This window comes from Rhinatrema bivittatum, chromosome 17 (genome assembly GCF_901001135.1).
Source record: "Rhinatrema bivittatum chromosome 17, aRhiBiv1.1, whole genome shotgun sequence".
In the NCBI taxonomy this organism is placed as follows: domain Eukaryota; kingdom Metazoa; phylum Chordata; class Amphibia; order Gymnophiona; family Rhinatrematidae; genus Rhinatrema; species Rhinatrema bivittatum.
Window position 1 is genome coordinate 260,198 of NC_042631.1, and position 13,331 is coordinate 273,528.

The 13,331-nt window shown below is 45.2% G+C and overlaps 1 protein-coding gene across 6 annotated transcripts in view; it reads left to right on the plus strand.

The window, feature by feature from the left end:
* The window catches only part of CKAP5 (cytoskeleton associated protein 5), a 300,340-nt gene that overhangs the window by 227,048 nt on the left and 59,961 nt on the right, over positions 1 to 13,331 (plus strand). The gene's annotated exons all lie outside the window — the stretch shown is intronic.

Below are 13,331 nucleotides of genomic sequence, written 5' to 3' on the forward strand. Positions count from 1 at the left end.
ACAGTACACCTCCATCATAGTCTTCCCTTGACTGTAAAGAATCCTGTCCTGCTTGTGACAGGCACATGTGGGTGTGTTAGAGAACTGGGGATTGCATGTTCTGTTAGAATCAGAATTCAGCTTAGGCCTATTGTCAGTGTGTGGTGTAATAGATTGTGGTACTTGATCTTGCCAAGTAAGGAATCACTTGGATGTGTACCACGGTCGCTGCTCAGGTCTGGAATGCCTAGCATTTGATGATTTGGGTTTAGACTCAGCTGGACTAGCATTTCTACTAAGCTGCTCATGCCTACAATCAGTCAGTGGTTTTCTGCTATTTGCTTGGCATTGTTGGCTAAACCTGTATCGATTTTTCCTGTCTGTAATAGAATGCTAGAAAACTACATGTGAAGGCGGAGCCCTTCATAAGTGCTTCTATGGGGCTCACACTAATAAAGTGTATAAGTATAGTTGTTCACTGTGTTTTCTACCTACTGATGCAGTAGACCTTCCTATGCTGACAAGGATTCTTTCTCATGTTTTTTGAACGCATGCCCTGTTTTAGCCATTAGTGCTTGTTTATGGACCCATGCAGTTCCTACTTTCTAAGAAATTTGTCCTTCGGTTATGCTAACTTTCTGCCTTTATTTCTCATGTTGATTACTTGCTGTAGAATTAATAACAAAAAAAATGTGTTGCTTCCTTTTTCTGCCATACCAGTCCAGACAAGTATTCACAGTACATGAGCTTGTGCAGCAGCAAACTTTCAGTGATTCTCTATCTTTAGTAGGTGCAGACATATCTGGATGTGTGCAGCATTTGGAGGGCTTCCAGTTGACTGTCCTTTGGAGGTCCTACTAGAGCCCAAAGTGTGAAGTAGTCAGGTAGCCTCTGGTTGCTGAGACCATGAGGGGCTCTAATCCCCTTAGGGATTGAAATTCTCCTCTCAAAGCTGTGGCCTATTGATTTTTTTCTCCTTCCCCACCACCTCGGCCTTGACCTAAATTGTAGTCTATGGCCCTGTTCCCTCTGTTTAAGGGATTTTTGTGGCAGGGATCAAATCCTTCCCTGGAAGTTATATCACCACCAAATTGGACCAGAGTAGATAAGCTTTAAGACCTAAGTACAATTTGAGCCATAACCCGGCAAACTTAAAGATCAGAACTATTCCTCTACCTAGGATTACTGCCCTATCAGCATTATTATTTTTACTGATTAATGCACACTCATTCCTGAACATATCCAGATCAGTACAGACAGTGGGTTATGCACTCCCACCGGCAGATAGAGGCAGATAATAAAACTTTGAGGCACTGCTATATACCAAGTGTGCCATTGCAGCTCTTCCAGTATTTCTCTGGAAGTAATAAGGGTCGGCTACGCCTTAGAATTTTCTCACCCGCTCAAGGAAGCCTTTCTGGAATTGCGCTGCATTTCCCGCAACAAGCGGGCCACGGTGGAGGACATGCTGCAAAGGTTGCTTGGTCTGGAGGGGGGAAGGAGTTGGTACTCCATTTATTTTGTAGTCCCAAAGAAAGAGGGTACCTTCCGTCCCATCCTGGACCTACAGTAGATGAACTGGAGCTTGAGGGTTCCGCCCTTCCGCATGAAGATTCTAAGAAGGGTCATCGCGGCTGTCCGCAAAGGGGAATTCCTCGCCGCCTTGAATCTCAGAGGCCTACCTCCACATTCCGATTTGGAGCGATCATCTGCAGTTCTTGAGTTTCAAGATTCTGGGACAGCATTTCCAGTTCCAGGCTCTCCACTTCGGCTTGATGACGGTTCCATGCTCCTTTACCAAGGTGGTGATAGTCGTGGAGACGGCCCTCCAGAAGGAGGAGGTGATAGTTCACCCGTACCTCAATGATTGGCTGATTCAAGCAAAATCGGAGAAGGATTACTTGTGTGCAGTCCACTGAGGGATGCAGTTACTCCAGTCACTGGGCTGGTTGATCAATGGTGCAAAAAGTCATCTGACCCTCATCGCAGTCCCTGGAACATCTGGAAGCTCATGTAGACACTCAGATCAGCAAGGTGTTCCTCACAGCGGACAGGATGCGCAAGTTACAGCAACACATGCTTCACATTCTGCGTCTTCAAATCCACAGAGTTTGGAACTATCTGCAGCTTCTGGGCTTCATGATGTCAACGTTGGAGTTAGTGCCGTGGGATCTTTGGTCACATGCGGCCGTTGCAGAGTGTGCTGCTGTCTCAATGGAACCTGATGTCTGAGCAGTACCAGTTGCCGTTGTTGAAGCAAGTCAGGTCCAGCCTGGAGTGGCTATCGCAGACCAACTTCCAGAAGGGCATGCCCCTTGAAGTCTGGGATTGGGTGGTCGCGTCAGCGGACGCAAGCCTCCAAGGCTGGGGGGCAATGTGTCTCGGTCATGCAGCCCAGGGTGCCTGGTCCTTGCTGGAACGGTCCTGGTCCATCAATCACCTCGAGACGAGAGCACTCTGCAGGGCATTGGTAGCATTCCTGCCTCAGGTTCAGGGAAGAATAGTTTGGCGCCTTCTCGGGCAACCCACCATTGTGGCATACCTCAACCGGCAGGGAGGAACCAAGAGCCCGGCCGTAGCTCGGGAGGCTCAACTCCTCTTTGCTTGGGTCGAGTGTCATCTGGAAGGAATCGTGGCCTCTCACGTGCAGGCATGGACAATGTACAGGCGAACTTCCTTAGACAACATCTGGATCCCGGGGAGTGGAAACTGATCCAGGAGGCCTGGAATCATATTTGTGCCAGATGGGGTGTTTCCCCAGCTGGATCTCATGGCGACCCGAGCCAACTCGAAGACGACAAGGTTCTTCAGTCGCAAGAAGGTCGGGTCTGTCGGACTGGACGCCTTCGTGTGCAAATGGCTGACTGGGATTCTACTTCATGCCCTTTCCTCCTTGACCTCTCATCGGTTGGGTTCTTCGGCGCATAGAAGAACATCCAAGTTCAGTGGGTCCTGGTGGCTCAAGAGTGGCCCCGGTGTCCCTGGTTTGCAGGTCTCGTTCAGCTAGCAACAGACAGTCCATTGCGCCTAGCCCATCTCCCGGACCTCCTATATCAAGGACCCATCTTTTCGGATTGGGAGGATTGCTTCTGTCTTGCAGCCTGGCTTTTGAAAGGCAGCAGTTACACATGAAGGGTTATTAGGAACCGGTGATTTCCAGCCTAGATGTCCCTCCACTTCCAAGGTGTATGTCAGGGTGTGGAAAGTTTGAGGCCTGGTGTGATCAACAAGGCATAGTATTACTTTCAGTGACCATTTCCCACATTTTGGCCTTTCTGCAGCAGGGCTTGTGTAAGGGCTTTGCTTAATTCCCTCTGGATCCAGGTTTCAGCTCTAGGGTGCCTCAGGGGCCGGTTAGGGGGCAAGCCCCTGGCCAGCCATCCGGATGTTGTCAGTTTCCTAAAAGGGGTAAAGCATCTTCACCCTCCAGTTTGTAAGCTGTGTCCGGACTGGAATCTTAACCTGGTTTTACGAGCGCTTTGTGCTCCGCCCTTTGAGCCATTGGGACGGGCCTCCCTAAAAGACCTTACTTTGAAGACTGTTTTCCTGGTGGCCATTTGCTCTGCTAGATGCATTTCCGAACTGCAGGCTCTCTCCTGTTGGGATCCTTTCTATGCATTTCGGCTGATAGTGCCTGTGTATGGTACCTTCCTTCCTGTCTAAAGTGTCTGCCTTCCATGTGAATCAATCCATGGAGTTGCCCGGTTTTCCCTATTTGTCTTGAGATTTGTCGTCCGGTAGAGATCTTCACCTGTTGGATGTTCGCATGGTCTTAAATCGTTATTTAAAAGTCACTAATTCCTTTTGAAAGTCGGACCATATTTTTGTGTTTGAGGGGTGAGAAGGCGTGCAAGACCTCCTTGGCTCGCTGGTTGAAGGAGACAATTTGTTTGTCCTATATTGGCGAGGGTCGGCCTATTCCGATGGGTTTAAAAGCACATTCTACTTCAGCGCAGGCGGCTTCCTGGGCGGAGTATGTGTTGGTATCTCCTGAAAAATATGTAGGGCCACAGTCTGGTCCTCTATGGTCCTTTACAAGACATTATTGTCTGTATGGGCACCAGAGCGCGGTTTTTGGGGAAAGCATTCTGAGAGCGGGTCTTTCGGGTTCCCACCTGGTGTAGTGTGGCTTTGGTACATCCCACTAATTTGGACATGTTCAGGAAAGGAAAATTGGGTATTACCTGCTAATTTTCTTTCATTCCTGTAATACCACAGATCATTCAGAGGCCCACCTTGGTAGAACTGCCGAAAGACTGACTTGCCTGATGGTTAGCCACTGTATGTATGTATATCTATATCACTCGACTGTTTACCCTTTTCCACTGAGAAAATTGACCATTGAATCCTACTGTTTCCTGTCTTTTAACCAGTTTGTAATCCATGAAAGGACATCGCCTCCTATCTCAAGACTTTTTAGTTTTCGTAGAAGCCTCTCATGAGGGACTTTGTCAAACGCCTTCTGAAAATCCAAATACACTACATCTACCTGTTCACCTTTATCCAAATGTTTATTAACCCCTTCAAAAAAATGAAGCAGATTTGTTAGGCAAGACTTGCCTTGGGTAAATCCGTGTTGACTGTGTTCCATTAAACCATTAGGGATGTGAATCGTGTCCTCGATCGTCTTAACGATCGATTTCGGCTGGGAGGGGGAGGGAATCGTATTGTTGCCGTTTGGGGGGGTAAAATATCGTGAAAAATCGTGAAAAATCGTTAAAAAATCGAAAAATCGAAAAATCGGCACATTAAAACCCCCTAAAACCCACCCCCAACCCTTTAAATTAAATCCCCCACCCCCAAATAACTTAAATAACCTGCGGGTCCAGCGGCGGTCCGGAACGGCAGCGGTCCGGAACGGGCTCCTGCTCCTGCATCTTGTCGTCTTCGGCTGGCGCCATTTTCCAAAATGGCGCCGAAAAATGGCGGCGGCCATAGACGAAAAAGATTGGACGGCAGGAGGTCCTTCCGGACCCCCGCTGGACTTTTGGCAAGTCTCGTGGGGGTCAGGAGGCCCCCCACAAGCTGGCCAAAAGTTCCTGGAGGTCCAGCGGGGGTCAGGGAGCGATTTCCCGCCGCGAATCGTTTTCGTACGGAAAATGGCGCCGGCCATACGCGTATGGCCGGCGCCATTTTCCGTACGGAAAATGGTGCCGGCAGGAGATCGACTGCAGGAGGTCGTTCAGCGAGGCGCCGGAACCCTCGCTGAACGACCTCCTGCAGTCGATCTCCTGCCGGCGCCGGCCATACGCGTATGGCCGGCGCCATTTTCCGTACGGAAAATGGCGCCGGCAGGAGATCGACTGCAGGAGGTCGTTCAGCGAGGCGCCGGAACCCTCGCTGAACGACCTCCTGCAGTCGATCTCCTGCCGGCGCCATTTTCCGTACGAAAACGATTCGCGGCGGGAAATCGCTCCCTGACCCCCGCTGGACCTCCAGGAACTTTTGGCCAGCTTGTGGGGGGCCTCCTGACCCCCACGAGACTTGCCAAAAGTCCAGCGGGGGTCCGGAAGGACCTCCTGCCGTCCAATCTTTTTCGTCTATGGCCGCCGCCATTTTTCGGCGCCATTTTGGAAAATGGCGCCGGCCGAAGACGACAAGATGCAGGAGCAGGAGCCCGTTCCGGACCGCTGCCGTTCCGGACCGCCGCTGGACCCGTAGGTTATTTAAGTTATTTGGGGGGGGTTCGGGAGGGTGGGGGATTTAATTTAAAGGGTCGGGGGTGGGTTTTAGGGGGTTTTAGTGTGCCGGCTCACGATTCTAACGATTTATAACGATAAATCGTTAGAATCTGTATTGTATTGTGTTCCATAACGGTTTAAGACGATATTAAAATTATCGGACGATAATTTTAATCGTCCTAAAACGATTCACATCCCTATAAATCATGTCTTTCTATATGCTCTAAGATTTTGATCTTGAGAATAGTTTCCATTTTTCCTGGCACTGAAGGTAGGGCCACTGGTCTACTGTTACCCGGATCGCCCCTGGAGCATTTTTTAAATATTGGGGTTACATTGGCGACCCTCCAGTCTTCAGGTACAATGGATGGTTTTAATGATAGGTTACAAATTTTAACTAATAGATCTGAAATTTTTTCTGAGTTCCTTCAGTACCTTAGGATGCATACCATCCGGTCCAGGTGATTTGCTACTCTTTAGTTTATCAATCTAGCCTACTACATCTTCCAGGTTCACAGTGATTTCATTCCATTTGTCTGATTCATCACCCCTGAAAACCATCTCTGGAACTGGTATCTCCCCAACATCCTCAGTAAACATGGAAGCAAAGAATTCATTTAGTTTTTCTGCAATGGCCTTCTCTTCCCTAAGAGCCCCTTTAAACCCCTCTGTCATCTAATGGTCCAACCGACTCCCTCACAGGTTTCTTGCTTTGATATATTTAAAGCTTTTATTATGAGCTTTTGCCTCTATGGCCAACTTTATTTCAAATTCTCTCTTCGCCTGTCTTATCAATGTTTTACACTTAACTTGACAATGCTTATGATTTTTATCCTATTTTGTTCAGATGGATCCTTCTTCCAATTTTTAAAGGATGTTTTTTGGCTAAAATAGCCTCTTTCACCTCACCTTTTAACCATGACGGTAATCGTTTTGCCTTCCGTCCACCTTTCTTAATGCGTGGAATATATATGGACTGCGCCTCTAGGATTGTATTTTTAAACAATGTCCAAGCCTATTGAACACTTTTAACCTTTGCAGCTGCACCTTTCAGTTTTTTTCTAACTATTTTCCTCATTTTATCAAAGTTTCCCTTTTTTTTTTTTTAATTCTTTATCAGCATTTCAAATAATACAAAGTAATTTTGCATAGAATCACAAGAGATGTAAGAAATTGTTCTTTACATGAAATTCTCTAAATTAAATCTATTATGTAGAAAATATGACAAAATCATACAATCTCTAAACTTCGTAGGAAACTCAGGAGGAAGAGAAATAAAGGAGAACATAAGAACAATTTACAAGTAAGGCTGGGTTACACATCAGGTTCATTTACTGGATCCTGCTCTATAGGCTGCGGGTCATGCTCTCGTACCTCTAGGAAGGCCTGAAGTTGTTCTGGGGTGAAGAATACATATGTATTCCCTAAAAGTTTTTCTATGCACCTACTTGGGTACCGTAAAACATAGGTTCCCCCTAGTTCTAAAACTTTTGGGCATAATGAAATAAATTTTTTCCTTCGCGTTTGCGTTGGTTTTGCCAAATCTGGAAAGATACGAACTTGGCCACCCAAAAAGGAAACATTCAAATTTTTGAAATAGTTCTTCATTATTAATCCAACATCATTTTCTGAATAAAAAGTCACAAACAGAGCAGACCTCTCTATTATTTCCTCCGTTGATGTTTCTAAGAAATTGGATAGATTTTCCATATCTATCCCTATACCAGGCAATATTGAAGTACTCCTTTGTCTTAAGAAGAATATTTTTTTTTACAGGAGGGACATTTTCAGGTGGTATCTTTAATATCTCAATAACAAATTTTTTAAAGGTCTGCAAAGGCAACTCTCCCATAACCTTGGGGAAATTTAAAAACCTTAAATTTAAGTGCCTTAAGTAGTTCTCTACTGACTCCAATCTTCTCAAGGACGATAGTCTCTCATTTACAGAAACTGCACTTAATTCTTGTAATTTTTTCACAGTTACCTTTGTTAAGACTTTTTCTAGATTCGTATGGTCAGGTTCAATCTTACTCATTCTTTTGGAAACCTCCTCCAGTTTACAGGCCTGTCCGTCGAGCTTCGCGGCGTTCCCCGCAACCAAATCCCAAAGGGCATAGAGTGTAACAACCGCCGGGTTTGTAATTCTCTGTGGGGTAAACGGAGCAACCAGCTCTGATGTTCCTTCTCCGCTGGCTACACTCTCCACCACTCTCACAGCCTCCGCGGAGGCAAGAGCTCAGGCTGCGCCCCCCCCCCCCCCCCCTCTGCATCGTCTCTGGGCTTGCCTCCCAACTGAGCATGCCCGAAGGATGTTCCCAACGGCGTCTCAGCAGGCACAGAGTCAAACAGTAGAGCTGCCTGAACCGGCGTTTTAGGGTCCGAAGGCGTCAGCGATAGTTCCCCGGGTGAGTACAGGGCTCCTTTCCCTCCTTCACCAATGGGGATAGACGTCCTCGTTCCTGGTGTCGAAGTCGCATATTGATAAATCAACCGCTGCCCTTCTAAATTCTCCGGTATGGGAGGAAAAATCCGGATTTTCCCCTTCCTCTTGTGTGGCATTATCAACTCCAAAGAAAAAGAAATCGCAGAAAACTTGGGGACGAGGGCTTCGGAGTTAATCAATGTGCGTCTGCTCCCGCGGCCATCTTGGTTCCTCGTCAAAGTTTCCCTTTTGAAAGTTTAGTGTTGGAGCTACTAATAAGTGGCAGAAATATTAAACAAATACTTCAGTTCAGTGTTCACTAAAGAGGACCCTGGAGAAGGACTGTCGCTAGTTAAGAAACTGAAGGGGGAGTGGAGTAGATGAAACTCCGTTTATAGAAGAGAAAGTATGGGAAGAGCTAGGAAAACTGAAAGTGGACAAAGTCATGGGGCCTGAAAAGGTTCATCCCAGGATACTGAAGGAGCTCAGATGTGCTGGCGGGTCTGCTGCATGACCTGTTCAATAGGTCCCTAGAAATGGAAGTGGTGCTGAGTGATTGGAGAAGAGCGGTGGTGGTCCCGCTTCACAAGAGTGGGAACAGAAAGGAGGCTGGAAACTGCAGGCCGGTTAGCCTCACCTTGGTGGTGGGAAAAGTAATGGAGTCATTGCTGAAAGAAAGAATAGTGAACTGTATAGTCAGAAGAATTGCTGGACCAGAGGCTGCATGGATTCACTAGGGGAAGGTCCTGTCAGACAAATCTGACTTTTTTTGATTGGGTGACTGGGGAAGAGCACTCAATGTCATCTACTTGGATTTCAGCAAAGCTTTTGATACGGTCCCGCACAGGAGGCTTGTGAATAAAATGAGAAGCTTAGGAGTGAGTGCCAAGGTGGCCTGGATTGCAAACTGGTGACAGACAGAAGACAATGTGTGATGGTAAATGGAACTTACTCTGAAGAGAGAGCGGTGTTAAGTGGAGTGCCGCAAGGATCAGTGTTGGGACCGGTCCTGTTCAATATCTATATGAGCGACATTGCGGACAGGATAGAAGGTAAGGTTTGTCTTTTTGCGGATGATACTAAGATCTGCAACAGAGTGGACACGCCTGAAGGAGTGGAGAGAATGAGACTGGATTTCAGGAAGCTTGAAGACTGGTCGAAGTTATGGCAGCTGAGATTCAATGTCAAGAAGTGCAGAGTCATGCATATAGGATGTGGAAATCCGAAAGAACTGTATTTGATGGGGGATAAAGGGCTGATGTGCATGGAGTAGGAGAGAGACCTTGGGATGATTGTTTCGCCAACTTCAGATCATTAGACACTATGTGACAAGGCAATAGCTAAAGCCAGAAGAATGATGGGCTGCATAGAGAGGAATATCTAGTAAGAGAAAGGAAGTGATAATCCCCTTGTACAGGGCCTTGGTGAGGCCTCACCTGGAGTACTGTGTTCAGTTCTTGAGACCGTATTTCCAAAGGGACAGACAGGATGGAGGTGGTCCAGAGAAGGGTGACCAAAAAGGTGGACGGTATACATAAAATGACTTATAAGGAGAGATTGAAGAACCTAAATATGTATATCCTGGCGGAGAGGAGGAGTAGGGGTGATATGATAGACTTTCAGATACTTGAAAGGTTTTAATGATCCATGGTCAATAACAAACCTTTTCTATTGGGTAAAAAATCAGTAGAACTAGGGGTCACGATTTGAAATTCCAGGGAGGAAGACTTAGAACCAATGTCAGGAAGTATTTCTTCACGGAGAGGGTGGTGGATGCCTGGAATGCCCTTCCAGAGGAAGTGGTGAAGACTAAAACTGTGAAGGATTTTAAAGGGGCATGGGATAAATACTGTGGATCTATAAAGGCTAGAGGATGGGAATGAGGTGAAGAGCCATGGGGGTGGTTTGCTGGAATGGTGGCTACTACCTGGTGATTACTACCCTTACTCAATAAGCCTTCACACGGTTAATGCAACTCCAACATTGCTCTCTGCTTCAACGGCAAGGGGAAATGTGGAAGAGAGGATTTGTATTCAGCCAACCAAAAGGACTGAATTGCAGAGTCTGGGTAAACAACCATGGGGGTAGCTTGCTTATTGCGATGGTTACTACCCTAAACCAATTAAGCCTGATACTTCACTTTGAATGCATATACAACGTTGCTCTCTGCTTCAACGGCAGGGAGAAAAGTGGAAAAGAGGATTTACATCCAACAAGGCATTGATCTATGCAGCCTGGGTAAACAAGCATCTGGGTAACTTTTGCTTGATGCGGCGGTTACTACCCTTAACCATTAAGCCTTATGATTCAACTTTGATGCAACGCCAACATTACTCTCTGCATCAACGGCAGGAGGTGGCAGGAAATTCAAATCAAACAGTTACCAACAGGGGCCCTGAATTTGGTGGTTGGTGAAACAGATAAGTATGGGGAAATAAGTGTGGGAGTGAATGGACCGTTTGGTCTTTTTCGCCCTTCCGGAGGACGTGGTGAAGACCAAAATTGTGAAGGATTTCAGAGGCGTGGGATAAACACTGTGGATCCATAAAGGATGTGAATGAAGTGAAGAGGCATGGGGGCGGATTGCAGGAATGACTGCTACTACCTGGAGATTAATATCCTAATTCAATGAACATACACACTGTTAATGCAACTCCAACATTGCTCTATGCTTCAACGGCAAGAGGAAATGTGAAAAAAAGGATTTGCATCCACAAAAAAGCAGGGGAGAAGCTTGCTTGATACGGCGGTTACTATCCCAAACCAGTGATATCCAGCATAGTTCTTTGCTTCAATGGCAGGGGGAATGATGAAAAGATGATTTATATTCGGACAACAACCAACAAGGACTGAGTTGCACAGGCTTGATAAACATGCGTAGGAGTAGCTTGCTATGATGGCGGTTACTACCCCTAACCAATTAATTAGATACCTCACAGATGCAGCTCCAGCACTGCTAACTAAATTGATGGCGGGGGTGGAAGGGAAATAGAACAAAAAAGTCACAAGGAACAAGAGTAACAGATAAGTATTGGGGGGGGGGGGGTTGTGAAAGCTTGTTGGGCAGGCTGGATGGACCATTTGGTCGTCTTCTGCCGTCATTTCTGTTTCTATGTTTGTGTTTCTTAATGTAGAGCAATCAGTGTAGGGGTGATGTAGTTGTATTTCCTTGTTCCAGACAATAGTCTAGCTGCAGCATTTTGCAGTAGTTGCAGTAGTTTTAAGTGACTAGTCCATCCCAGAAGTGAATTAAAATAGTCAAGGTTTGAGAATATTAGAGATTGTAAAACCTTTCTGAAATCTTCTGTTTAGTAAAGGTTTCAATCTGCTCAGGATTATTAACTTGTAGAAACCAGATTTGATTAGTTTGCTAATGTGGGCTTTCATAGTTAAGTTTTCATCAATTTGAACTCCTAGATCTCACATGTGCAGGGATTAACTAGCAATTTCCGAGATCTATACCTTGTGGAATGGATTTTGGTGGGTTTCGGCTCGGCCAAGTTAATTGTTTTGGGGGTTCATAGATAGTTTCATTTATGCACATTTTTCTTTTATTATGACCATATATTTACAGATAAGTGATGCTGTTTTTTTAAATGATTTTGTTAGTGGGAAATAGAATTGCAGATCGTCAGCATGTAGAAAGAAGTTTATTCCTAGGACTGTTAGTAATTTGCACAAGGGCAGCATGTACTTATTAAATAGTTGCAGATAGTACTGATCCTTGTGGAACACCTATTGAGCATTGGAATATGTCTAAGTGGTTGAGTTGTACTTGAAAAAATGTTTGCGAGGAATGAGGTGAATCATCTAAGTACTTCTCTGTCGATCCCTATGTTTCTCAGCTGTCTGTAGAGTAGATTATGGTCAACGGTATCGAAGGTTGCTGTTAAATCATTCAGCATTAGGCAGTATGATTCGATAGTCAAAGCCCCTTAATATAGGGTCAATTAAGGATTGTAGTAGAGCTTCTGTTGAGCAATTTTATTTTTCTGAAATCCAAATTGGCTAGGATATAGGGATTTTTTTGTCTTCTAGATGAGATTCTAATTGGGTAAGAACTTTTTCAAGAATTTTTGCAAGGAAGGTAAAGTTGGAGATTGGTAGTTACCCCAGTCATCAGATCTTCCCAACTTATTCTTTAGGATTGGTTTTATAACTGCGTGTGTTAGGCCATGGGGTATATGTCCTTCTGCAAGGGCAAGGTTGACTAGTGTTGTGATTGTAGGGGTTATAGTTTGGTTTACTTGTTCCAACGAGGAGGCTGGTATCAGGTCAAGTGGATGAGTAGCTGGTTTTAGTTTAGTTATGAGTTTGCTTATCTCTAGCTTCAATACTGCGTCAAATGATGACCATTTTTCATGTGTATTAGTCATCCAATGCATTAATAGGGTAGGAATAGGTGATTTGTTTCAACCTCTGAATTTTTTCAGTTAATGCTGTTTCGTAGTCATTGAAGCTTTTGTGACTTTGTTTGGAGTGCAGAAGGGTCTTTTATTAGACTCTTAACTGTTTTGAACAGAAGTTTGGAATTGAAAACAGCTCCATGCATTTGTTTTGCATAATAGTGTTTTTTAGATTTGTTTGTTCTGTAGTGTGATAGGTATGATTTGTATCTTCTTAGGGATTCATTATTAGGGTTTTTTTGTCGAAGTTTTCCAAGTTTTCTAAGGTGTTTTTTCATTCTTTCAGTTCATTATATTAGGGTTTTTTTCTGAGATAATCATTTTTGTTTGAAGATATCGTCTCACACTCAATCTTTCCACTCTTATCTGGCACTTTTGTGTAAAAAAAAGCCCCAAAAACTTGATGCTGTTTGCTGTGCAGTAATAGTGTTTAAAAATAGAGGAGCTGTTCGGTGGCCAAACGAGGCTGCAGCAACAGAAAAGCTGGCTGTTAAGCTTTGAGGCTAGATTGAAGTACCAGAGTCCCCGGGTGAGTCATCAAAATATTTTGCTTATCAGGTTACTTAGGAGGCAGGAACTAGTTAGCAAAAATGACTGTTTCTACAGAGTGCAGAAGGAAAACTCTGCTCTGTACTGCTTGTGATCTCCAAAGATACAAATGGGGGGTAGGTTCAAAGTGGTGCCATGAGTGTGCTAAAACTGAGGAAGAGCTCCAGAGTAGTCAATTTGTGGCCGCGGGGTGGGATCTGCAATCGGGCATGAGCTAGGCAGGCTCTTCCCACTGGACCTTAAATTACAGAAATGTCTAGCAGCCATGTTAAAGCCACAGAGCAGTGAAGAAGA